The 26612-nt window shown below is 42.1% G+C and overlaps 1 protein-coding gene across 12 annotated transcripts in view; it reads right to left on the reverse strand.

Annotated features, from left to right (window-relative positions):
* The window catches only part of dmd (dystrophin), a 1961093-nt gene that overhangs the window by 246255 nt on the left and 1688226 nt on the right, over window positions 1-26612 (reverse strand). The gene's annotated exons all lie outside the window — the stretch shown is intronic.

Raw genomic sequence — 26612 nt, forward strand, 5'->3', positions numbered from 1 at the left:
AGGAGGAGTGTGAGTGTCAGTGTGTGTGTGTGTGTGTGTGTGTGTGTGTGCGTGTGTGTGTGTGTATCAGTCCCAAAGCATTGACCTTATGTAGTGACAGTGGCAGAGTCTGAAGTGGTGTGCAAGTGACCAGAGTCAATTATTCCACGTTGCTACACATTTAGGAAGGTTCTAAAAAAAAAATCAGCTTGTTCTGAGCTGTCAGGAAGTGCTTCCAAAGGATTTGTATTGCTAGGAATCAAGGGCTGAATGGATAGATCGAGGAACATTCTGAATGTCATATTTACAAAGCACTCATCAGAACCTGCTTCCTCAAATTGATTCATGATGCCTGGGGAGGGCTATGAGTTATCAACTATCCCTCGAATTGGGCTGCTGGCCCAGACTGTGTCAGCAGACAGTAAAAAAAAACATCAAATGCATGCCAGAGATCCTGGAACTGGGCAAATTTGGGGAAATTAGGCAGGTTTCCTATCCTGATGTTCATCAATGAACCAAGCAGCAACTGAAAATTTTAAAAAGTCCACAGGTATTGTAAATCTGAAATTAAAAAAAAGAAAACGCAGGATACGTCTCACAGATCAGAGAGCACCTATGGAATAGAGTTTCAGAAGGATTTAGAATTCCAGCTGCCAGGGGATGAATTTATGATACCTGATCTGCTGAGCATTTCCAATATGTCCTGATTTATTTCCCACAAACCTTGTATGCTTTGTTAACATCAATCTGTTCGGTACCAACACTAATATAAGATTCCTTTAAAATTCCAGATTCATTCAATACTTCCCAGTTGCTATGATGTGATTAACTCATTTTTGGACCACTTATCTAGATCATTGGGTTACTGGCTCAGTACCATATTAGTTAAAATCATTATGTCCATTCTGTTAATGTTGAAAGTGGCCAGCATTGTCCAGGTCTATGCTTAGTAATTGTGACTTACAAGAGCAGCAAGCAGTTGTTGCTATGCTCCCAGGAAGTGACAATAAACTTGCCACTTTAAGAACTTAATACAAGGCATCTAAAGACATGAAACGGCTGGAAATGTGTCTAGTGGAACAGTGCCTGCCTTGGGGCAAGAGACACCATTGATCTTACGGAGGTACAACAGAACCATCAGCTCCAGCCTCTGCTTAGGCACCTGACAAGAATTTATGTTTGGAATCCAACCGACACAGAAGCTGGTGGCACAAAACTAACTTTCACAAGATTTCCTCTTGTACACTGCTGTTTAAAGCCATTTTGTTCCCATTTAACTGTGGTCTGATTTCTGTGCCTGTCTTCAGCTCTGGGGAGCTTGATGCTGGCAGGGGAAATGCAGGTGATGTTTGATGAAGGACTTCGTAAAGTAAGAACTTCTCAGAGATTTGCACTGGAAATACTTCTGCAACTAATTCCCATTCCATACAACACTTGAAATGTATAGTTGGAATCTGATGATGCCTAATCTAAATGTCAACAGCCTAGTCTCAATTTATATCTAGTTTTGATTCAAAACACAATCATCTATTGACATTCTTCATCAATTCATACATTAACAGTTTTGCATGGACTAGATGGGCCAAATGGCCTGTTTCTGTGCTGTAGTGCTCTATGACTCTGTGACCATTTTAATAACTTGTTCTAATAGACCAGGGGACAATAAACTTCTGCTTCTATGTATGATACCTAATTGATTGATAACCTCAGAATCCGCAGTATAACAGAGAAACTATTGCAAATATATCAGTCTGGAAATGATTGTCACACTAATGCTATTTTAACAGAAATGAAACACACATCAAATTCCAGTTATGTTGAAGAAGTTAGCCCTTCCGCTGAGGTGCCAGAGAGCAACAAGATCCATATGGAAATGGTGAGTGCTTATACAATAACAGCACTCACAAGAGTTTTCCACTAATGCAACTTTTCTCTTTCATCCAAGGTGACCAATGGGCTTGTGAATTCACAGGCCTGGAACAAAATAGGGTCAATTTTGCACGGATAAATAATTGTTTCTGAATTTCCAGATACATTGAAACTTATTTCTTTTATTCATTCATGTAATCTGGACATGAATTGTGTTTTAAATATTTATTACCAGTTCCTAATTGAATGGTATAACTTGGGCAAGTACATGAGGGCTGAATTGTTCTTTACTGGTACATTTTTTAAAGAGGAAATTTTCTTAATGTCACAGCACAAAAATGTTTTTTGCTGATACAGCATGACCAAGATAAAACAATTTCTATATTTTCTTACAACACAGAAAGAGACTATTTTCTCAAAACATCCACCTTTCTTCACAGATTTCCATTATAACTCATTATCTCTCACTTATCTACGAGTGGGGGTGACAAAGACCAGAGGGCATAGCCTCTGAACAGAGAGACGTCCATTTAGACCAGCAAGAGGAGCAATTTCTTAGCCAGAGGGGCATGAATTTGTGGAATTCATTGCCACAGATAGCTGTGAAGGCCAAGTCATTGTGTATATTTGAACGGAATATAATAGCGGAGGTTAATAGGTTCTTGATTAGTCAGGGCATCAAAGGTTACGAAAAGAAGGGAGTAGTATGAGGTAGGGAGGAATAATATATCAGCCATAATAGAATGGTGGAGCAGACTCAATGGGCTGAATGGCCTAATTCTGTTCCTATGTCTTATGAACTTCCCTGCCACCCACCTGTACAAGGGGGTAATTTACAATCACTAGTAAACCTTCTGGCACAGAGGTAATAATTCTTGCTTCCTGTGCAGTTGAAAAGCTAATGGGTCTGGATCACATGTTGATTGTGCACTTTGCATGATGTCTCACATGCACAATTAGACAATATACACAATGGATAGCTGATCCATAACTACTAGTTGTTCATCCATGGTCCAAGCTGTAAATTATCCCCTTCCAGTCTCTACAGACTAAACAACGGAATATTTCTGGAAAAGAAAAGGCTAATGCTGCACAGATTTAACAATGATACAACTAAGAAATAGCAATTATTGTCACGCTTTGCTCTTATCCATTGTTTAGTTTCCTTGGACTGGCGGATATGAATGTAAAAAATAGAAGTAGAAGGTGGCTATTTGGCTGCGTGCACACTCTCCACAATTCACTCAGCTTGTGATTGATTTTTATCTCAGTGGTACGAGCTTGCACTAACCCTATGTATCCTGATTCCTTGAATAGCTCAACATGGGGAAAGGAAGGGAGTTAACTATGGCAGTTTTGGAGAGGTGAAAACAGGAGATACCTGCAGAAACACAGATGTGAAGAGTAGAGTTGGGATGAGGTTACTCAAAAGCAATTCCCATGGTTGAAGAGGAGATATTAAATGGCAATGGTGGGCAAGATTAAGAAAACTCCCAGAGCATTTCAATAGTAAATTAAGGGCAAGAGAATAACCCGGGGAAAGGGCAAGTCCCACTTGGGTTAAATTTATAATCTGTGCATGGAACCGGAAGATATCTTTGATGTAACACACACAAAATGCTGAAAGAACTCAGCATTCAAGGCAACATCTATGGAAAAGAGCACAGGCGAAATTTTGGGTCGAGACCCTTCAGTGAGACTCATTGAAGGTCTTGGCCTGAAACATCAACTGTACTCTTTTCCATGGATGCTGCCTGGCCTGCTGAGTTCCTCCAGCATTTGCGTGTGTCCCTTTGATTTCCAGCATCTGCAGATTTTCACTTGTTTGTGATTAGATGTCTTAGATGAATGCTTCTTATCTATATTCATACGGAGAAGGGCATCATAGTTGGAGAATTCAGGGAGAATGCTGGTGGCATTCTAGAACACATTACAATCAAACAGGAGGAGTTATTAGATATTCCTATAGGCTTGGAGAGAAAAATATCAACTTCCAACTGCAGTATGAAACACGATTGTTCACAGCTATTGTTTATTGTGTTGTATTCACAACAAAAGATATTTCTGTTTTCCTTCGATCTTGTATTGTTCACTAATAATCAGTTGAACATTCTCAACTTGGAGTTAAAAATTCAGGTGTTATGACAGGACCTAAGCGCGTGATTTTGTTTACTCAGTGGTTCCGCACTGAGGGATTGCTACAGTTTGTGTTTTGAATACAGTATTGAGACCCCTCTATCGGTAAAAGAGAGATGAGCTTCCTTCTTAGTGTCGCCAACTTTATTGGGCATTACTGTACAAAAATCTTTCAATAGTCCTTTTATTTTGCTGCTGGCTGAACTTTCAGAAACATAGCAACAGAAAACAGAAATAGTAGATTTGAACCCAGTTTGACTGCTGTTTGGAGTGGTGTGGCCATTTATCCCAGTAGGTGTCTCCACTACTAGCTATTTCTGCAAGACAGAACCGTCCAAATCATTTCAGAATCCGGTTTAATGTCACCAGCATATGTTGTGCAATTTGTTAACTTTGCGGCAGCAGACAATGCAATACATGATAAATATAGGAAAAAAAGCTATGAATTACAGTAAATATATATATTAGTTAAATTAATTAAGTAGTGAAAAAACATAAATAAAAAGTAGTGAGGTAGTATTCATGGGTTCAAAGTCCTTTTAGAAATTGGATGGTGGAGGGGAAGAAGCTATTCCTGAATCATTGAGTGTGTGCCTTCAGGCTTCTGTACCTCCTTCCTGCTGGTAACAGTGGAAGGAGGGTCTGTCCTGGGTGGTGCGGTCTATAATGATGGACACCGCCTTTTTGGGACACTACTCCTTGAAAATGTCTTGGAATCTACGGAGGCTAGTATCCATGAAGGAAATGACTAATTTTACAACTCTGCAGCTCACTTTAATGCTGTGCAGCTGCCCTCCCCTCCCTCCCATACCAAACGGTTATGCAGCTAGTTAGAATGCTCTCCACAGTACTTCTGGAGAAATTTGTGAGTGTTTCAGGTGACATACCAAATCTCCTCAAACTCCTAATGAAATATAGCTGCTGTCTTGCCTTTTTTATAGCTGCATCGATACGTTGGGACCAGGTTAGGTTCTCAGAGATATTGACACCCAGGAACTTGAAATTGCTCACTCTCTCCATCTCTGATCCCGCTTTGAGGATTGGCGTGGGTTCTCTCATCTTACCCTTCCTGAAGTCCACAATCAGCGCTTTGGTCTTACTGATGTTGAGTGCCAGGTTGCTGCTACAACACAGATGACCTTAGCGATACAGCACAAATTGTTTGTGATGAATCACCAAAGCAAAGAGTATAGATTTTGCTACCAAACACCTCTGCAACAAAGCTTCCAAATCAATTATTAAGCCAAACTGATCTGTTAAGAAATGTTATTAACTGCTTAATTAGTCACAAGCCCTGTTGCATCAACTGGGCATTAGATCCCAATTATTATTTTGTCACCGAGTTTAGATGCCCTCGCCACCCCCCAATACACATTAGTATCCAATGACCATGGTTTATTTTGCTTGTTTTTGTAGTTAAGGAGGAAGCAGTTTAAAGAATAATATATTTTGTTAGTTCCAGTATAGTAACCACTACTCAGATAGCTTTACTGTAGTATATGACAACACTATTAGCTCAAGCACAATTATGTCAATCTGGCATAAAACTACACACAATACAATTAAAAATCTGAATTTAGAGGACAATCCCAAATCAAGGAGGAAGTGTAGGCATTTTATTCGGATTGTAACTACTGCAGTAATAATACTGTTCAATACTTGAAAGCTAACTTTTTCTTGTTTGCTAACTCCAATTTGGTTTTGTAGAAAGACCATATAAAATTATTTAGAAGCTGCTGAATTTAAAAAATAGAGCAAGATAAAAATCATGGAGTATTTATTTAATAAATGGTGTGAGTTAATCTGAAGTTTGTGTTCTACCAAAAGCCGAGTTCTGCCTGGGGAAGATGCATGGGAATGACTCAAGCTTCCACTGTGGCAAAAATGGTCTCTCAGATAAGGCCAACTAAAAAAAGTTCTGTCTATTGAATAGATAAAACGTGAAACTGTGCAACAGTACAGTGCAACCATTGTAAATTATTATTTTCACTCAGCTCCCCGTGGTTAACAGTCAATCCCAGATCACCAAAATGTTAAAAGGAGTACACTGATTTAAGAGAAATGGTCCTAAAATTATAGTGTGTCAAAATGGGTGTACTAAATAATTCTTGCCCAAGTTCTTCCAATAGTTTCACCCAAGGCTCAAGTTTCTGTGCTACAGAATCCTTCTGCTCTGGGATTGGCACACATAATTAGGGCTTAAAAAGATCTAATATCAGAGTGATAACATGAAGGATTTTGCCTGTAATTTCGTATCTTAAGCCCTCCTGGGTTTTGTGTACATGGAGAATAAGAGAAAAAGGAAGCAAGTTCTCACATCAATGGACTGAGTGTATTGTGTCGCAGCCATCTTTACAGAGGATCATGAAGGCTACCTCATGCAGTAGCCTTCTACTGTCCTTGTGCCATTCCGTTAATTGAACATGAAGAATTAAAACCCTGAACATTTCCACAGCAAGCCTGTTTCAGGGTGAAACTTCTTTCATTCATCAGGAATAACATCAAGCTACTGATGTTTATTTTTCAAACTGGGATTACAAAGGAAAGTTAAAAAATTCTGCAGAATTTCTGCATTAATTTGTTATTTCTACCTCCACTGATTTAGAAATAAACGTTTAGAAAATGTCTGAATGGGTGTGCGACATGGTTGTTGCTAAACTATTTCACCAAGGCTTCAGATGCTTCTGTACCAGTATTGCAATGTCTTGGCAATGAAAGTATGGTGTCTAGGATCAATACTGAGTTTAGGAGTGTGGGGTGTGGTGCTGGAACAGTTTCGAGAGGGGTATCACATATCAAGTGGGAGGCTTGTGTTCAGTCTCTAACTATCTCAGAGATCAGGGTTGGGAGAGACAAGAAAATGGATTGGAGTTGAAATGGTAAGGAAGGAAAGAGTGATGATCAGATCGTGGCAAGGAGTATCCCAGCCTGGCAGTGAGTTACAAACATCCGGCAATATTGGGAACTTCAGTCAATGATTGCTCCCAGTACACAATAGTCCAATTTTCGCTGGCAATGCTCTAGAAGGTACATTGCCTGGATATTCACATAATCTGATGTGTGTCTGATCCGGAAATCATTGAGAGCAGGAAAGTAGAATTCAAACTGAGAAGGGCCTGCTTGAATTTCTAGAATTATGTATGATGATCTAGAAATAGCCGTCATCACATTTCACTCCAGGAAATGTACACTTTTAATCACATTGTAGGGAAATAAACAGCTCTACACAATTTCATTTCTCGGCCAATCCTACAATGACTCCATATCTGTTCAAATGGTGAGCGAAGCTTGTTGGAAGAAAAAGAATGAACAAACAGATTTTGTGATGGGGTGTAAATAGGTTCGATGCAGGAGAAGGCTTGACTGCAGTAATAATCCTGTATAGATTAGCTGAGCTCACCAGCCTTCTTCACTGCTGTATAAACTGTACAATTTAAGACCAGCGTCTATATGACTGACATTTAACCAATGATGACTTCATTTGCTGATACCATTTGCTGACTACAGAGACAAAGAATTGATCCTCTGATGGCGGCACAAGTTCTGCGATGCACTGGCCCCTATAACAACACCTGAAATACTGTATATCCACCACAGTAGCTTGCTGCATTCACTTTAAAATATCTAGTTATCTACACTATATTCCCTTTTCTTCCCATGACCTCCAATTTTCTCTTTCAATTTCATGCCAATTTACCATCTGTTCTTTCTGAATCCAGGAAAAAGAACTAGATTTCTGACATTCCTCTCCAGATTCTGCTCCTGAAATTATGCAGAGGTTTCTAAGTCTGGTCCACTATTGACCAGGGCGGGAGATATCCCACTATAACCCAGCACCATTGCCACTGCTCCCCCACAAGATGCGTATGATTTTCTTGACTATTCTCCTTGCTGCTGTCAAGATTACTTCTATTATCAGGGATCATTCACTGAAGCACCTGAACAGCAGGCATATCTAAACGGTACTCCCAATGAAGTACCATGAAAAATTTCTACTGTGCTATTGTTAAATTCAACAGGATTTTAACCCCCTTGATATCTCTAGAAATTTCTCTTTGTACTTCTCTCACTTACAAGGGCTGTGTCACGTGTTATCGCTCATTGCATAGCTCCAAGTTCTCAGGAATGCTGAAAAGTCAAGTTTGTCACTTCAACATTTTTACAGCCCCTTTCAGACTTTATGGCGCATTTCAACTGGACGAACAAATCCAGTTTGTTAGCCAGACTAATATAACAACCCCCAACACCTCCATCACACCTGCTGCTCCTCTCCTCCCAATTATCCTTTCCCCACTTCTTTCAGGTGAGGGCTGTTAAAATCAAGATCAAATGGTATCAAACACTTAGAATAAGCACTTGCTTTTCCAGCAAGGCACTGACAGTTTAGATTTATGGGGACAGAATTAGCTTGGTGAATCAACATTCTAACTCTGTACACTAAAAGTATTGATTCCACTGTGATTTGATTTATAATCAAGCCATAAGTCTAAGGTACAATTTATTCTGCAAATAGACTTTCCTATTACAATGCTCAGATGGTGTTAAGAGAGGTCTCAAAGGACAAAATAAATGAAAACACCTGCTCTTCAGCACTGGCTAGATAATGTCATAACATACCACTTGAAGGAACATTGATTAAAGGGAGACAGCAGTACATGATCTGTTCTGCTCTAATGCAAAATTCTCAACAGATGCATTTTTTGCCAAGATGAATGCAGAAATGGACATTGAGAATCACTTGTGAAGTAGCAATGTTCAAGCTTATTTCTATCCCGAGTAACTAGAAATAGTAAAAGACAACACTCAACAATTGAAAATCAATCACCCACCCTCCTGCTTTCCATTTTTATGATGTATTTGCTCACCAGGCATTGGAAGGCCGTTAAGGAAATCACAAGGCTCAATAAGGGGGGAAAAAAATTTACTGCACCACTTGTTAAAATTAATATTATTCAGTATTTAAATCAGTTTGACAGTGCATGTCATCAGTGCATACAGTCTAGGCCGAGCTCTAAGGAAACAGTATTTTTCGTTGCTGGACCAAAGTTCTGTAAGCATGCTGGCAAAAATTATTGATGACTAGAGATCTGGACAAACAAATGTTAAAAATGTTCGAAGTAAAATTTATTATCAGAGTACATAGACGTTATCACATACAACGCTGAGATTCATTTTCCTACGGGCATACTTTGCAAACCTATAGAACAGTAACTGTAAACAGGATCAATGAACAACAAACTGTGCAAATGCAAAGATAAATAATGAGCATGAAATAACATGAAATGAAAGAGCATGAAGTAACAAAGTAAAGAATCCTTAAAGTGAAACCATCAGTCGAGGGAACACCAGAAATAGAATGAATGTAGTTATCCCCTTTTGTTCCTGAGCCTGATGGTTGAGGGGTAGTAACTGTTCTTGAACCTGGTGGTGTGAGTCCTGAGGCTCCTGTACCTTCTACCCGAGGGTAGCAGTGAGAAAAGAGGATCTGGAGAACTGAAAATGGCAGCTCAGAAGTTTAAGTTCTGTCATGGGCAGTGGTGATTCTCAAACTATTAAACTGCTTTAAAACTGCACCTAATTCATTGCTCTCTTGGAGGAAAGAAAATCTTACCTAGCTTAGTCTCTTAAGAACACAGAACTGTTCAGTGCAGGAACAGAGCCTTTGGCTCACTGCGATGCTAATTCAAATCAATCCCATACACCTGCACATAGTCAGTATCCCTCTATTTCCTGACTGTTTATGTAGCTATCTAAATGCTTCTTAAATATTGCCATTGCATCTATCTCTACTAGACCCACTGCAACACAGTTGACTCAGCCTACTTTTCAAGGTCCCAAAAGGCCACTTTATTCCAAGGTAATTAGGCATAGGCAATAAATGCTGGTCTTGGTAGAACCTGCCACATCCCACAAAGAGTAATGAAAGCTCTATGAATTTGATAAACACAGTTAATATATTAAAAACAAGTACTGTCATAGAAATACACTGAGTTAATTCGCTTATACAGTGCGCAATGTTTATGAGGCTTTTATTGTTAACACTGGGAAGTAAATTCCACCACAGGTGAACTTTAAGTTATTCCAAGTATCAAGTTCAGTGATTTCATCTGGTAAATGCACGATGTGCAGTAATATGGAGGCAAACCAACCAGGAATATCCCATCATCAATTTCAACTGGTAGCCGCAGAAAGCAGTGTCTGGATGCAGTTGTGTTCAATGTCCCGAGTGGAGTGGAAGAAGTCAGGAAAGATTAATGCAATTTCAGATTCAATGAAAGTATGTGTTTGAGTGATATGTCTGTTAAATAGTCTTCCAAAATTCGGATGCAACCAATTGGATAAAATTCCAGAAGGCTCCAGCTGCCCCACACAATCATCCTGTTAGTATGCAAGCACAATTCTGAACACAAAAATAAAAAAAAATGCAAACTTACTGAATATGCTGCATACTATTAAATTCAGGAATAGTGCAGTTTTTCTCAAGTCCAAATATTTCAAATAATTGAAATCGTTCAACAATAGTCTCCAACTGGCCATCTCCATTTTAGATGTCATTTACTTATCCTTTTGTCAAAAAGATGGAGAATTGGGCTAATTTCATTTTCCAGGTACTGATCCAAGTAATAAAGCCTCAGCATTACGTCCTTGCTTTTATATTCTAGTTGTTTTGAAATGATTGCTAACATTGAATTTGCCTTCTTTTTTGCTACCGACTCAACCTGCTAGTTAACTATCAGGGAATCCTGCACAAGGATACCCAAGTCCATTTGCACCTCTGATTTCTGAATTTGCTCCCTGTTCAGAAAATAGTCTAAGCCTTTATACCTTCTAGTAAAATATATGACCATATATACACTTCCCTACACTGTATTCCATCTGCCATTTCTTTGCCATTCTCCTAATCTGTCTAAGTCATTCTGCAGACTCCTTGCTTCCTCAACAATCTCCATCCACCCCTCCACCTATCTTATATCATCCACAAACTTAGTCACAGAGCCATCAATTTGTCATTCAAATCATTGACGCATACTGTTATAAGTAGCAGTCCCAACACCAATCCCTGCAGAACACCATTAGTCACCAGCATGCATCCAGAAAAGGCCCTCTATCAGGGAATAGCATTCCTGCAATGGCCCAGCAACACACACAAAATGCTGGAGGAACTCAGCAAGCCAGGCAGCATCTATGGAAAGAGCACAGTCGACGTTTCGGGCCGAGACCTTCAATGAGTCTCACTGAAGGGTCTTGGCCCGAAACATCGACTGTACTCTTTTCCATAGGTGCTGCCTGGCCTGCTGAGTTCCTCCAGCATCTGTATATGTTGCTTGGATTTCCAGCATCTGCAGATTTTCTCCAGTTTGTGACTAGATTCCTGCAATACCCAAGGTGATTTCTAACTTGCTGATAAATTAGGTTCCTCATCCCTTTGTCAAATTGTCAAAACAAAATCTAACTATCACAATCATTTAATTGTAAAGATTTTCACTCCATTCACTTTTTAAGTGTGAATATATTGGCCAAAACAGTTCATATTTTGTCTGAAACTATGAGCCTCGCCGGAAGCACTGAATTTGAATTTGATATTCGGTGCTACGCTGTCACAACTTTCGAATGATGACTATGCAAAGAAAGAGTGAGAGGGAATGAGACTGAGAAAGGCAGAGAAAGGGGGGCGGATTCTGAGCTGTGTGTATGTATGTAGAAATATAAAACTGAACATGAAAAAAAGAGAACTCAGGTGCTTTACCTGGCGGGAGGAAATAATGAAATAAAGTTGTTCGGTTGGCAGATGGGCTGCTTCTGAATTGACTGCAGCACCATTCCCACCTCATAGTTATGACTCTTTTGTCAAAAATGGTTTTAATTGTGAATGTGGAACAATCAGTACAACACAATTAACATATTTAATTAACATATACCTATTTGTAGCTCTGCCTTTAACCTTTTTGGTATAAACAAACAACTGCAAAGCTGAACTGCTGTACAGATACCACGGCAGCGCATGCTGAACATTCTGACAACAACATCGTGCTCTGTGGTGCACTCAGAAATTATGGTTACAAACAGAACTGTCTTTGATAAAACAAGTTGAAGGCACATTACAACTTAAATGGAATGCTAACAATTCATTGTGACGACCAGCCAGGTGTTTGGTTCAGCTCATAAAATTCTCAAAACTTTTCATAAAGGTAGGGTTTTGTGCAACAGGAATGACTTTACAGTCCTGATGAGATAATACTCACTGCACTAAGACTGTACTTGTTCCAATCTTCAGCATTCCAGCTAAGGCCTAGCTCCATACTGCTTTAACTTTTATCTCTGCCTCAAATTATCCAGAGGTTATAATGATGCTTGCTCGTGTTCAGATTTCCTTCAGAGTGACATTCTAGTTTCCCATGGAGTTGCAAACTGTTCCTTTCAGTTTTACACACAATCAGGTCGCAGCATTCACTTGTTCGTTCTCACCCAATGATCCACACAAGGGCTTTCTGCCTATTTCATTCCAATCCATTTCCCTTCAGGATAATGCAGAGCAGCTACTGCTGTGATTAGTTCTGCTCACATCCCACTGCTTCCAATTAGCACCAATTTCCCCTTACAACACAGGCAGCCAAGAGGGCAGAGGAGCAGCAAACGGCAGCCGTCTCAAAAGTTAGGCGCAAAGACAGAAGGCTTTTCATGCCAAAATATTGCCTTTTGTATGCTGAGACATAAAAGCTGCTGCAGCAAGTGCAGAACCCCTCTCTTGAGTTTTGCCTTTCCTGATGTGGGGTGGCAGAGTGTTTTTGTACGGAGTGTTAATTAGTCCCAAATACTTGTCTGCCAGTTTCTGCAGTATTTGCCAGCCACTTTAGCCTCTATTTTTCATGACAAGCTACATATAAATTATCATTTCCTCCACTATACACATTATTCTACTTTTCTGATGTCTTGGTGTACACTTAACGTCATAATGACATTTATTATGATTTATTTGCATCTTCCACTCCTATTGTTCATCCTATATGATCCCACCCCACTATGTCTCCACTCTCTAACCACAAAGAGATGCACTTGAGCGGCTCAAGGTGACTGGGCCACTAAACTTTAGTTATTCCACAGTGGAGAAATGTATTTGCTTCTTTCACACAACTGCCTCCAACAATCTAGTTGACGTCAGCAACACTATACGGAGAACTGCATGAACTACAGAATATATTTGCCTGAGTGCAGCAAGGTGAAACCTCAAGAAACTATGACACTAAATTTTCTGAGAGGGGCATGGTAATAGAACGATTAGTGTAACGCTATTTGCCTGGATTCAATTCTGCTGCTGTTTATAAGGAGCTTGTATGTTCTCTCTGTGACCACATGAGTTTCCTCTGGGTGCTCCAGATTCCTTCCACACTCTAAAGAACTGTGCGTTAATTGGTCACTGTTGTATACCCCCAGGGCTCATGTTTTCTGTGGACTGTCACTTTAAAACACCGAGAGAATGGGACTGACTTTTGGACACTGTTGGATTTCTGCTGACTACAGAATTGCTTGGTTACTATGGTGAGAGAGGTGGAGTTGTTTGATGGACAATGAATGTTTATGGTTTCTCGTGGCTTGTTTTGAATAAGCAAGGTCAGATGATCCTCTTACAGACACATAGAGAGACACAGTTCAGAGTTGAGATGGTTTCGATCAATGAAAGACACCAGTGAGCGGGGTCGCTGGTTTAAACTTACAGTAGCCCAAAAGGGGTGAGTTGAGATCGATCCAGAGTATTGATAATTGACTCTCACAAGTGCTGCAACTAGAAGAAGTTGGCAGAGAGAGGTGGGGAGAGGAAGGTTTGAAACAGAAGAAACCTAATGACAAAGGGAACACTGTTTGGACACTCTCCTAGTAGCCCGTAAGGGTGAGTTTGATTCCATTCGAATACGAAAGTGCGATTGTCACATAGCTAATCCACAGGAGTGGGTTCTCTGGTGAGGGGAGACCTTTGTGAATTCCACGTGTGTTTATCCTTTGTCTGGGTGTGGTATTTCACTGGAAGATGGTACCCCTGTGGCAAATCACTGTTGGAGTTATTTTCCTATGTTGTGGAACTGGATAAGTGGCTATCACGTTGTGTGGTTGGGGTAACCTTGTGGAATCTACCAGTGTGCCTACCCTTGCCTGGGTGGTGGTTCCTTGAAGAAGGACCCGTTTGTGATAAGCTACTGTTGGTGATAATCCATACGTGGATTCGGTTTGAGTATCCTGTGGCCACCACTTTGGGATGTCCTGTAGCTGAATTCGGGTGTGGTACCACTTGTGTTGAAAGGATATTCGTTGAAGATCACTGTCGGTGATACTTCGTGTGCGGAGTGGAACAATTTCAGAGATAAAACCTACTGCTATTTGTTATTTTGTATTGCTGTCATGGAATCTGTGGAATATTGATGTAATTGCCTTCTCACAACATTTGCCTTTGGATTACAAATATCCCTCACTAATTAACCTGAGGACTGAACTAAACTTTCTTACATACCATCGTAAGACTGTAACTCTTGCCACCTGAGCTTGAATAAGTTTGGGAAATTTATCTATACATCTATATATGCATAACACTGCTAACTTTTATCACCTGGTTAAGTTAATAAAGACAGTGGATTTCAACAACAAAAACAGACTCCAGGTGTGTCCTATTGCTGTTGATACTTTTGGTGTTGCGTGCACGTAACCGGTACTTTCCCCAGGGTTGCGTGTACGTAACAGTCACATGGGTGTAATGGGGTAGCTCAGGCTCATTGGGACAGAAGGGCCATTTACCATGCTGAATCTCAAAGTAAATAAATCAGCAGTAAACAGTCAAATAAACAGATAGACACATAGAACAGGAATTTTGCAGATGCTGGAAATTGAAGCAACACACATCAAAGTTGGTGGTGAACGCAGCAGGCCAGGCAGCATCTCTAGGAAGAGGTACAGTCAACGTTTCGGGCCGAGACCCTTCGTCAGGACTAACTGAAGGAAGAGCTAGTAAGAGATTTGTAAGTGGGAGGGGGAGGGGGAGATCCAAAATGATAGGAGAAGACAGGAGGGGGAGGGATGGAGCCAAGAGCTGGACAGGTGATTGGCAAAGGGGATATGAGAGGATCATGGGACAGGAGGTCCAGGGAGAAAGACAAGGGGGGGGGAACCCAGAGGATGGGCAAGGGGTATAGTCAGAGGGACAGAGGGAGAAAAAGGAGAGTGAGAGAAAGAATGTGTGTATAAAAATAAATAACAGATGGGGTATGAGGGGGAGGTGGGGCATTAGCGGAAGTTAGAGAAGTCGATGTTCATGCCATCAGGTTGGAGGCTACCCAGATGGAATATAAGGTGTTGTTCCTCCAACCTGAGTGTGGCTTCACCTTTACAGTAGAGGAGGCCGTGGATAGACATGTCAGAATGGGAATGGGATGTGGAATTAAAATGTGTGGCCACTGGGAGATCCTTGCTTTCTCTGGCAGACAGAGCGTAGGTGTTCAGCAAAGCAGTCTCCCAGTCTGCATCGGGTCTCGCCAATATATAGAAGGCCACATCGGGAGCACTGGACACAGTATATCACCCCAGCCGATTCACAGGTGAAGTGTCGTCTCACCTGGAAGGACTGTCTGGGCCCTGAATAGTGGTAAGGGAGGAAGTGTAAGGGCATGTGTAGCACTTGTTCCGCTTACAAGGATAAGTGCCAGGAGGGAGATCAGTGGGGAGGGATGGGAGGGACGAATGGACAATGGAGTCACGTAGGGAGCGATCCCTGCGGAAAGCAGGGGGGGGGGGAGGGAAAGATGTGCTTAGTGGTGGGATCCCGTTGGAGGTGGCGGAAGTTACGGAGAATAATATGTTGGACCCGGAGGCTGGTGGGGTGGTAGGTGAGGACCAGGGGGGCCCTATTCCTAGTGGGGTGGCGGGAGGATGGAGTGAGAGCAGATGTACGTGAAATGGGGGAGATGTGTTTGAGAGCAGAGTTGATAGTGGATGAAGGGAAGCCCCTTTCTTTAAAAAAGGAGAACATCTCCCTCGTCCTGGAATGAAAAGCCTCATCTTGCGAGCAGATGCGGCGGAGACGGAGGAATTGCGAGAAGGGGATGGCATTTTTGCAAGAGACAGGTGAAGCCACACTCAGGTTGGAGGAACAACATCTTATATTCTGTCTGGGTAGCCTCCAACCTGATGGCATGAACATTGACTTCTCTAACTTCCGCTAATGCCCCACCTCCCCCTCGTACCCCATCTGTTATTTATTTTTATACACACATTCTTTCTCTCACTCTCCTTTTTCTCCCTCTGTCCCTCTGACTATACCCCTTGCTCATCCTCTGGGTTCCCCCCCCCCCTTGTCTTTCTCCCTGGGCCTCCTGTCCCATGATCCTCTCGTATCCCCTTTTGCCAATCACCTGTCCAGCTCTTGGCTCCATCCCTCCTCCTCCTGTCTTCTCCTATCATTTTGGATCTCCCCCTCCCCCTCCCACTTTCAAATCTCTTACTAGCTCTTCCTTCAGTTAGTCCTGACGAAGGGTCTCGGCCGGAAACGTCGACTGTACCTCTTCCTAGAGATGCTGCCTGGCCTGCTGCGTTCACCAGCAACTTTGATGTGTGTTGATAGACACAAAGATTTTTATTTATGGTGCAAATCAGTACATCATGGCTCAAGCCTTCCGAACCATTGAACACATCTATTGAAATGCTGTTGTAGGAAAGCAGCATCCATCATCAAAGATCCCCACCACCCAGGTCATGTTCTCTTCTTGCTGCTACCATCAGGTAGAAGGTACAAGACTCTCATGACTCACACCACCAGATTCAAGAATAGTTACAGCTCATCAACTATCAGGCTCTTGAATACAAGGGGATAACTACACTCATTTGCCCCATCATTGAAATATCTCCACAACTAATGATCTCACTTTTAAGGACTCTTTATCTTATTATCTCATATTCTCATTATTTATTGCTATTTATTTATATTTGCATTTGCACAATTTGCTGTCTTCTGCCCTCTGGTTGATCTTTTAATGATCCTGTTATAGTTACTACCCCAATTTGCTGAGTATGACCTCAAGAAAATAAATCTCAGGGTTGTATATGGTGACATATATGTACTTCGATAATAAAATTTACTTTGAACTTTGAAATCAGGTTCAAATGCTTAAGTAGGGTTGCTAATTGCATCAAAGGACTTTGCTAAGACTCATTTGCACTCTTAGCATTGCACAAATTTCAAGCAGGTGAATAAACACTTGTGCTGGCAAGGGAAAATAATATGCAAGTAAAATTTAAAGATGGGGAGAAATCAAAGCTACTTGTTATATTAATTGGAAAATAATAGGTGAATGCTTTCCTTCCTCAATTAAGGCACGGTGACAATTGCTTTCACCAAGAGGGCACTGTCAATTTTAAGAACAATTTAGTTACGCCTCCATGATTACTTTACTGCAGTTAACACAATGATATTTTTAGCTATTTGAAGACTGCCGCAGAAGGGGTATGTATTAGAACTGAAACAAAAGAGGAATTTTGTTCGGTATCCACAGCTGTTCAGATCCATCCAGCAAGATTGGGAACATTTTGTTTCACACATTGAGCGAAAGTAACAAATTTCACAATTTTATTCACACTCCATGGGTTTGCTGAAAACAGCTGCAGCCTGATGATAAGAGAAACCTGCTTTTGATTCAAATGCTCAGCAGCTAATGTGGGAGTTTTACACTGTAGAAAGTGAATGTTCAAGTTAATTAGGCAATTTCATCTCCTAGTTAATTAGGCAATTTCATCTCCTATAGAAAAAGAGAAAGAAAAAAACATTCTCTAAAATTGGAACAAACAACACTTCAGGTTATTGCTGTTAAACATCCATACAATTTACTGTGATGAGAATCCCACAAAATACCATCTCCTCTGCAGCTCCAAACTGGAAAATAATCATGCAATTTTTCAAATATAAAACCTGTATTGCTATAGTACCTTTTGCACTCCTTTCAGACTTCCTAAACTGGTTTGTAAGTCAATCAAGTGCATTTTGAAGTGTGGTCCCCAATGTAGTGCACTAAACTTGACAGCAAATTTATATGCTCTAGGTCCCAGATACATATAACATTTTTAAAAAAGTGATAGAGATTGTAGAATAATTAGAGGAAAAGAGCACTAAACAAGTCATTTCTACTCTATAAAACATTGCTTTGGGATCATTTACATCCCCTTGATCTAACAGACAGGGCCATAGCCAACACCTCATCCAAAGGACAGTACTTCCGACAGCACTACTCAAATTTCTGGAGGGGACTCAGTCTTCTAAAGTAGATACAGGAGTTGGAACAAGTGAGCTGAAGCTGACAGTTTTAATCAAGAATTGTGACTTTTTTTTCCTCTGGACCATTGGACTCAAGGGCATAAATGAGGCAGGGGTTGTGGCAAAGTGGGGGAGGTGTGCAATGCTTTCCTGGTCTTGTGGGACTGAATAACCCAATGCCATGCTTTAAATTCAGTGTAACTTTATTTCTTCCTTCAATTTTTTTACAGGCATCCGTTAGTCTCGTGAGACCATGGATTTGCGCCTTGGAAGGTTTCCAGGGCGCAGGCCTGGGCAAGGTTGTGTGGAAGACCGGCAGTTGCCCATGCTGCAAGTCTCCCCTCTCCACGGCACCGATGTTGTCTAAGGGAAGGGCACTAGGGCCGATACAGCTTGGCACCGGTGTCGTCGCAGAACAATGTATGGCTTGCTCAAGGACACAACACGCTGCCTCAGCTGAGGCTCGAACTAGCAACCTTCAGATCACTAGACTGACGCCTTAACCACTTGGCCACGCACCTACAATTAGTGCTTCTTTAATCATCCAAACTCGCTAACAAGTTTGCCTTTGGATAAGGTGATGCTACGTGGATCAAACAATCAACTACCAATCAGTTTCCTGTTCTGATGAAACACAACTTGCCCATTGCCCTAAGCAAAGGCTTTTTCTCAGCTGAAGGACCAAATTTTAAAGCTAGTTTCAAGTTCAGCCTTCATCTTAATGTCAGAAACTTTTGAGGCAGGAAGTGTCCATTTCTAAAGCTCAATCAGAGTTTAGAGGAGTTTTGGCGAATGACAGACTGAAGCAGAAGAGGCTAGAAGAAAAAATAAAAGGTGCACAACACAGGACACAGGTGAGGTAAGTGACCTGGACCTCAAAAAGTCAGAACACCGTCAACGTGGTGATGGTGGAACAGGAGCCTGGGGTGAGCTGCTAATCAGAAACATTACATTGCTGCAGATCAATATTGGAGCTCTCAATGGACTTCCTCCGTTCAGCTCATTGTGATCTCTTGTTTTCTTCAGAAATTTTACTAGGTTCAAGACTGACAGGGAGGTGGGGATTCAATCCACACATGGCTCTCAACCAAAGGAAAACTTGGGATCACTTTTTTCAATGTATATATTATTTGCTTCCTATATGTACTACTTCTACTACAACTATGTTGACTCAGGCCTAGGGGGCCGGCGCCGGGCATGATGACGGACTCTCCACTTCTCCCTCTATGTACTTCGTGCATAAAAGCATCAGATCTGATATTCAGAAAAGAAATCTCTGGTCCGAATTTTGCAGGAGTTGTTGTGGTCACCCTTTGTGAATTTGACAGAACACCAACAAAAATGGACTAATTTACAACAAATGGCACCTGAGCCAATTGTAACTGTGTCATGGTGACAGACCATGTGCCTTCCTTCCCATAACTGCTTTATATTCTTACCTTAGTATGGTATGCTCTTGTCACACTTTAATATAGAACAGTACAGGAACTTTGGCCCACAATGCTGTACCAACCTTTTAATCTACTCCAAGATCAATCGAACCCTTCCCTCCTACATAGCATCCAGAAGAGTCTCTTAAATGCCCTTAATCTATCTGCTCCTATTGCCAACCTTGGCAATGTGTTCCATGCACTTAGCACTCTCTGTGTAAAAAAAAACTCTGACATCCCCCTATACTTCCTCCAATTGCCTTAAACATATATCCTCTTGTACCAGCTATTGCCGCCTAGGGAAAAAGACACTTATCATCAACGTGATACCTCTATCACGTTGTCTCTTATTCTCCTTCACTCCAAAGAGAATAGCCCTCGCTCACTCAACCTATCCTCATGAGACAAGCTCTCCAATGCAGGTCGCATCCTGATAATCTCCTCTGCACCGTCTGTAAAATTTCCACATCCTTCCTATCATGAGGTGACCAGAAATGGCCGCAACATTCCAAGTGTTGACACAGAGTTTTATAGAGCTACAAAATTATGTCACAGCTCTTGAACTCAATCTCCTGACTAACAAAAGCCAATACACATTATAGCTTCTTATTAATTTTCTCCTCCTTCAATGCCTTTGGTTTACTTAAGGTTGTTATAGCCAGGGATGATAGTGGTGGTAAGCTATTAAATGCTTCCAGTGGTGTGCACCTCAAAGTGCCTCTGACAGCCTAGTCCAGCTCCTGGCCTTCATGTATGGCTTTGCTATTAAGTCTGGTGTAAATGCTTCCACTGAAAAGATAAAAGGCAAAGGTGGGTTACTGATGCCAAAAAACTAGTCACGTTGAGCAGATGGGGCTCATTAACCAAAGTTGGCAGCTCACTTAAGAGAAGAAAAATTCTGATCCCAAACCTCTGCTGCATTGCGGCTATACCCACTCATGAGAATGGCTTTGGGAGTAAACCCTGAGGAAAAATCCAGAGCTGGAGTCCCAAAGGCAGTCCTACGTCGAGTACAGCATAGACTGGCAACTTCCGTGACGCCACTGGAGCCTAACTGCATTTGTCTCTGCTGTTCCTTTGGATTCATCAGCTGCTTGGAGAGGGGTGGCCTGCTACCTGGGCAACAACTTGCTCTCTATATCATACTGCCCCGGCTGGTTTACCAGCTTGCGTATTACGTAGACAGCTGCGGCACAACCTCCCTGGTCGATCCCAACCAGTGGAGGGCCCCTTCCTGCAATGTCTTTCACAAAGGAACTCCCACCTCAACACTGTACTTCCCCTGCTCCTGCTGGGTTGGGAAATGATTCTCCAGCAGTCACAAGCAAATCAAATACTGGTCTTGAGCACCCTGGGAGAACAAGTGGGTCTGCATCTTCTCTTGCCCATGAGTGGGCAATTTAATTCCTCACAAACTGCCAGCAACAGAGATCCAAAAATAGGTAGCCAGTAATATTCAGGAAAAGATTATATTCTGCTGATTTAATAAATGGTGCAGCCAAATTAACAGCAGTCCTTAAGAAAAAAAGTGTTTCATGATGAAACTAACAATTAAATTAATGAACATTTTGCATTTTAAGCAGTCATATTACTCATGTCAAGAAAGGGATTATGCAGGATTTTGCTCGGGAGTGGTCTGGTTTTGAAGTAATTGATCAACAGGGTACCGAGGTGAAAGGCAGTAGTGTAAATGTGGTGACCTGAAGATGCCAACCAGCCTTTGATGTTCTCTAAAAATGCTGCATGATTAAACTAGGAAAGCATTGCATACAAAGTCTAGGAGGTTCTTTAATTCACTTCACCAGACTTGTCCCTGCTTTTCCAATTCACTGAACAATAGCTGGTACACACACTGAGAAATTCTGCACATTCAACACAGAAATCACTGACTGCCCTTCAAATCCTTGGAGGAAGAATTCAAGGTAACAAGAGCCAGAGAAGTGCTACAGTATAGGGACTCAAGTGACCCGAAGGTGGCTAGAGCAGGGATCCAAGTAAGTACTGGCAGGAAGTGGAGGGCAGAGGAAGCTGTTCAGGAGGCAGAGGCGAGGCTGCGTCACAGGGGGCTGATGGGAGTGGTCACACGAGGCCGAGCTGGGCTAGGATCCTTTCCAACTCCCCAAATGGACACCAGAGGGAAGGAGAGGCGTCGTCTAGTTCAGGAGGAGGTGACAGCAGTAGTGGAGGAGATGAGAGCCTGCAAGGTGGTGGGAATGAAGCAACAGGGAGCTTGGACAAGATGGGAGAATGCGGTTGAGAGGAAAGTGACCTGGGCTGATCTTTGGAAAGCCGAACCACACCGCATCCAATTTCTCATCCAGGCAGTGTACGATATGCTTCCAAGCCCATCAAACCTGCACACATGGGGCAAGGCAGAGTCACCTGCGTGCCCACTGTGCTCCAAGTGAGGAACCCTGGAGCACATCCTCAGCGGCTGTGCAAGGGCACTTGGTGAGGGACGGTACAGGTGAAGGCATGATCAGGTCCTGAAGACCATCGCTGAAGCCGTCAGCGCAGGAGTTGAGTGGGCGAAGCGGTCCCGACCCTCCAAGTAGACCATTGCCTTTGTCAGAGCTGGGGAGCAGCCAATACCTGCCAAAAGAACATCTGTAGGCATTCTGACCTCTGCAAGGGACTGGCAGCTGTTGGTGGACCTCAAAGGGCAGCTGAAGTTCCCCAACCATATCGCAACCACCACCCTGCGACCAGGCATTGTCCTAGTGTCTGAGACTACTAAGCAAGTGGTGCTGCTGGAGCTGACAGTCCCATGGGAAGATAGCTTGGAGGAGGCCTTTGAAAGGAAGCTCTCCAAGTACGCAGGACTGGTCAGCAACTGTCAGCAGGCAGGATGGACAGCGAGGTGTCTCCCAGTGGAGGTTGGTTGTAGGGGATTCATAGCCCGTTCTTTAGTTAGAGCCTTCAGCATTTTGGGCATCGAGGGAGAGAGGAAGAGGAGAGCTATTCGCAGTACCACCGATGTGGCAGAGAGGGCCTCAAGATGGCTGTGGCTCAAAAGAGGGGAGCCATGGAGTCATAAGTAGCTAGCCATCTGGACACAAGCTGGGGTCTGATCAGCTCCGGCTGGGTCACCTGGAGGAGGTTGTATGATGTTGAAAGACCCGAAACACCCGATGATTCCAGGAACATCACTGAAGATGTGTCCAGAAGCATCAATAGATGTATGTACACAGCTTCTAATCAGCAAACACAATGCAGCAATTAAATCGTTGCTGTGGCACATAGTTGATTGTGGATGCAATAACATTATGAGAAATGTCAATCACCAGCCGGTAACCACTCAGAGTGAAGAAGTGGCACCTGGGACACACTGGAAATTCCAAGTACACGTGTGAAATATGTCTACGCCCCGTGTGAACAGCAGAAGGAGTGCACCACCTCTTAATCTACCTAACTGCTTGCTGCCTGCCAAACGCCACCGCAGGGGAAAAAACTGTGGGTCTCACAGTGGCCTCATCAGCCTTTTCATAACCCACATAATAAAAGTGGAAAGACGACATGTTTACATACATAAAAATTAAAAGTGCCCTATTCTTTTCATTCATGACAAACTCAAATTCTCAGTTCTGTTAAAACTTTCTTGCCAACCAGTTTGTTTACTCCACTGCCTTTCATCAACAAAGCACAAATCTGTGAAGTTTTCACATCTAATTATTGTCTCACACCAAATTCCTGCTCATCTCAGTAACAACTTTTATTCTGTCATTCTCCTGGAATGCTGACATTTTAATTGGGAGTCACAACACAATGTAGTTAAACCTATTCAGGAGATATACATTCTGTGGTGGGTTACTTAGTCAAAGGCTTTCCAGGACATAAAGGGAAATGGTCAGGGCTGTGTTAGAATACCCTCTACCTGCCTAATGCCACCAATACTTAATAAGGTAGATACCATGCAAGACAAAGCAGTCTCCGTAACTGGCATTACATCTGATATATTACCATCAGCATCCACTCCCACCATCACTAGTGCATTGTGACTGCTGGTTTCATTGTCCATAAATTTCTCCCAGAGTTGTTGCAGTCTCCCATAGTAAATTTGGCAGGAACCCAAGAAAAGAAAAGAAAATGCAACAAATGACAGCGTGAGCCATTTCTCATTGAGGTACAAAGCAAGACTTCTTGCTCCTCATCACAATTGCTCAGTTCTAACTATCTACCTCCTTTTTTCTGATCTAGAACTCTTTGTGCCCCCTTTCTTCATCATTTTGCCTCTCACAGAGACAAAGTTGCCTTGACTACTGTCTTCCCAGCAAATAGGACTGAGATTAACATCTGACTGTTACACTTTCCAACAGATGCACGCATACTCAAGAATGATCATCAGTAGCTATGCTCACTGGACAGGAAAGGAATGAAGGATTATCCATGAACCTCACTCAGATTGCCTCCGCATCAAGCTGCGGTCCAGAGAACTTAGCAAACTTTCCAGAGAGTTTCCATGATAAAACAAGTGAAAATGCATTTCATGTTCTTCATGGCAAATGGTAATATTTCTCTTACCAGCAGCATCATTTTGCAGGAGCTTTCCTCTCATTAATAACACACTGCTCTGCATGCTGCAATTCAGCTGTATTCTTTTGCAATTATCAAAACAATCAAAAATATAGGACAGAAAATGTAATGATTAAATGAGCAGAAGCTGTAGAAGACTTCTGAAAATTTTACAAACAATGTGTATTAATAACACTTCGAAGGGAATTGGACATGCAGGGAACAAACTGTATATTTATTAAGCTTGCACTTGGAACATATTCAATTATCAAGTAACAGTACACAAGTTGATGGCCAGGAGAATCATTCCAGTCTCTGCACACTTCAAACTACTTATTATCTAGACAGAGATACCGCCACAGCAATGAGAAAAGAACAATTGGTAAAACAATACGCATCATGCAAAGATATTTGACAGAAACTGATCTAAGTACTTAAAAGTGCCATTTGATACATCTATAAAATGTGATAAGTATCTCGTAAAGTGCAGGTTCTCCTTAACTGAGTGGTAGAAATTAACAAATGGGTGGGAAAAAGATGAACTTAAATGTTGGTGCAACATATACAACATGATAATGCTGTTAAAGTGACAGATGTGCAAGGAAAATGTACTAATATTTTTGTTGTGCGCTCATGGTTACACTTCATTCCTGAAAGAGCACTGCAAGTTAGCAAAAGAAATTTAAGGGATAACATTTCCATTGTCATACGCCAGCATAAAACATGATGCTAACATTTCACCAGTGACACTGACAAGTTCATTTCCCTCCCCATTTTGCATGCCATAGTCCTGAGGAAACTCTGAATTGTTTGGAGAGAGAGTTTAAAAGAAGCAAGCGAGGGCACAAGGTGCTTTTTGCGCACTATAGTCCCAAGGATTCACTGAATTGCGTATAATTAGTCACTTGGCAAGGACCAATAAAGAAAAGACAAGTTTAAGAGGAGTGGCTACTATGTTAGTGGGCCAGAGTTGGAGTGGGGAATTGAGGCTTCAGTTCACTGAGGCTTTGGCAAGGAGATGAGCAGCCGTAGGTCAATTTTTGTTCATTATTTATTCTTTCTTTATTTCTTAGTGCTTATTTACAGCACTAGGGATGCCAGCCAGGACACTAGAATGGTCCTCTTGTGAGATGTGGGAAGGTAGGGAAACCTCCAGTGTCCCTGATGACTATACCTGCAAGAAGTGCATCGAGCACTCCACGTTAAGGAGTCGGAGCTGCAACTGGATGAACTCTGGATTATTCGGGAGGATAAGTGGTTGACAGACAGGACATATAGGGAGGTTGTTACACCTAAGATGCAGGGCACAGTTAACTGGGTGAGCATCAGGAGGGGTTAGGGATAGACAGCCTGTACGGAGTACCCCTGTACTGTGGATGAGAACAAAATTCCTGTTGCCTTCTGGGTGCCAGAGTCAGGGACATCTTGGATCAAGTCCACAACATTTTTAAGTGGGAGAGTGAGCAGCCAGAGGTCGTGGCCTATGTCAGTACCAATGACATGGGTAGGTGGGGTGGCCAAGTCTTGCAAAGTGAGTTGAGAGTTAGGTGCTAGGTTAAAGAACAGGACGAATCTCAGGATTGCTATCCCTGCCACACGCTAGTGAGGCCAGAAAAAGGAAAATCACACAGTTTAACACGTGGCTCAGGAGATGGTGCAAGAGGGAGGGCTTCAGATTTTTGGATCATTGGGTTCTCTTCCAAGGAAGCTGGAACCTGTACAGAAGGGAAGGTTCGCACCAGAACTGGAGGGGGTCTAATTTTCTAGGTTTGTTAATGCTGCACAGTGGGGTTTAAACTAGAGTTGCAGGGGGATGGGAAACAGAGCGCCAGAGCAGATAGTGGCATGGTTGTAGATAAAAATGTTGTTAAGTCTACATATAAAGTCAGGAATCGAAAGGTTGAGCATGGTGGGACTAATGTTCTGAGCTCCATACATTTCAATGCAAGGAGTATTGCAGGCAAGGCAGATGAATTTAGACCATTGATCAGTATGTGGAATTACGACATTTGTAACCATTAGTGAGACTTGGATGCAGGAGAGGCAAGACTGGCAGCTCAACGTTCCAAGGTTTTGTTGTTTTAAATGAGATAGAGTGGAAGGGATTAACAAGAGTGGGGTTGCATTACTAGTCAGGAAAAATGTCACAGCAGGGTTCAGTCAGGACAGACTGGAGAGCTCATTTAGTGAGGAATGAAAGGTTTGACCACTTTAGTGGGATTATATTATAAACCATCCAACAGTCCACGGGTGTAGAGGGGCATATTTGTAGAAAGATCACAGGCTGTTGCAAAAACATAAGGTTGTGTTGGTATGTGATTTTAATTTTCCACATATTGACTGGGACACTATACAGGAAAAAGGCCTGGATGAGGAAGAGTTTGTCAAATGTGTTCAGAAAA

This window comes from Mobula birostris, chromosome 6 (genome assembly GCF_030028105.1).
Source record: "Mobula birostris isolate sMobBir1 chromosome 6, sMobBir1.hap1, whole genome shotgun sequence".
NCBI lineage: Eukaryota > Metazoa > Chordata > Chondrichthyes > Myliobatiformes > Myliobatidae > Mobula > Mobula birostris.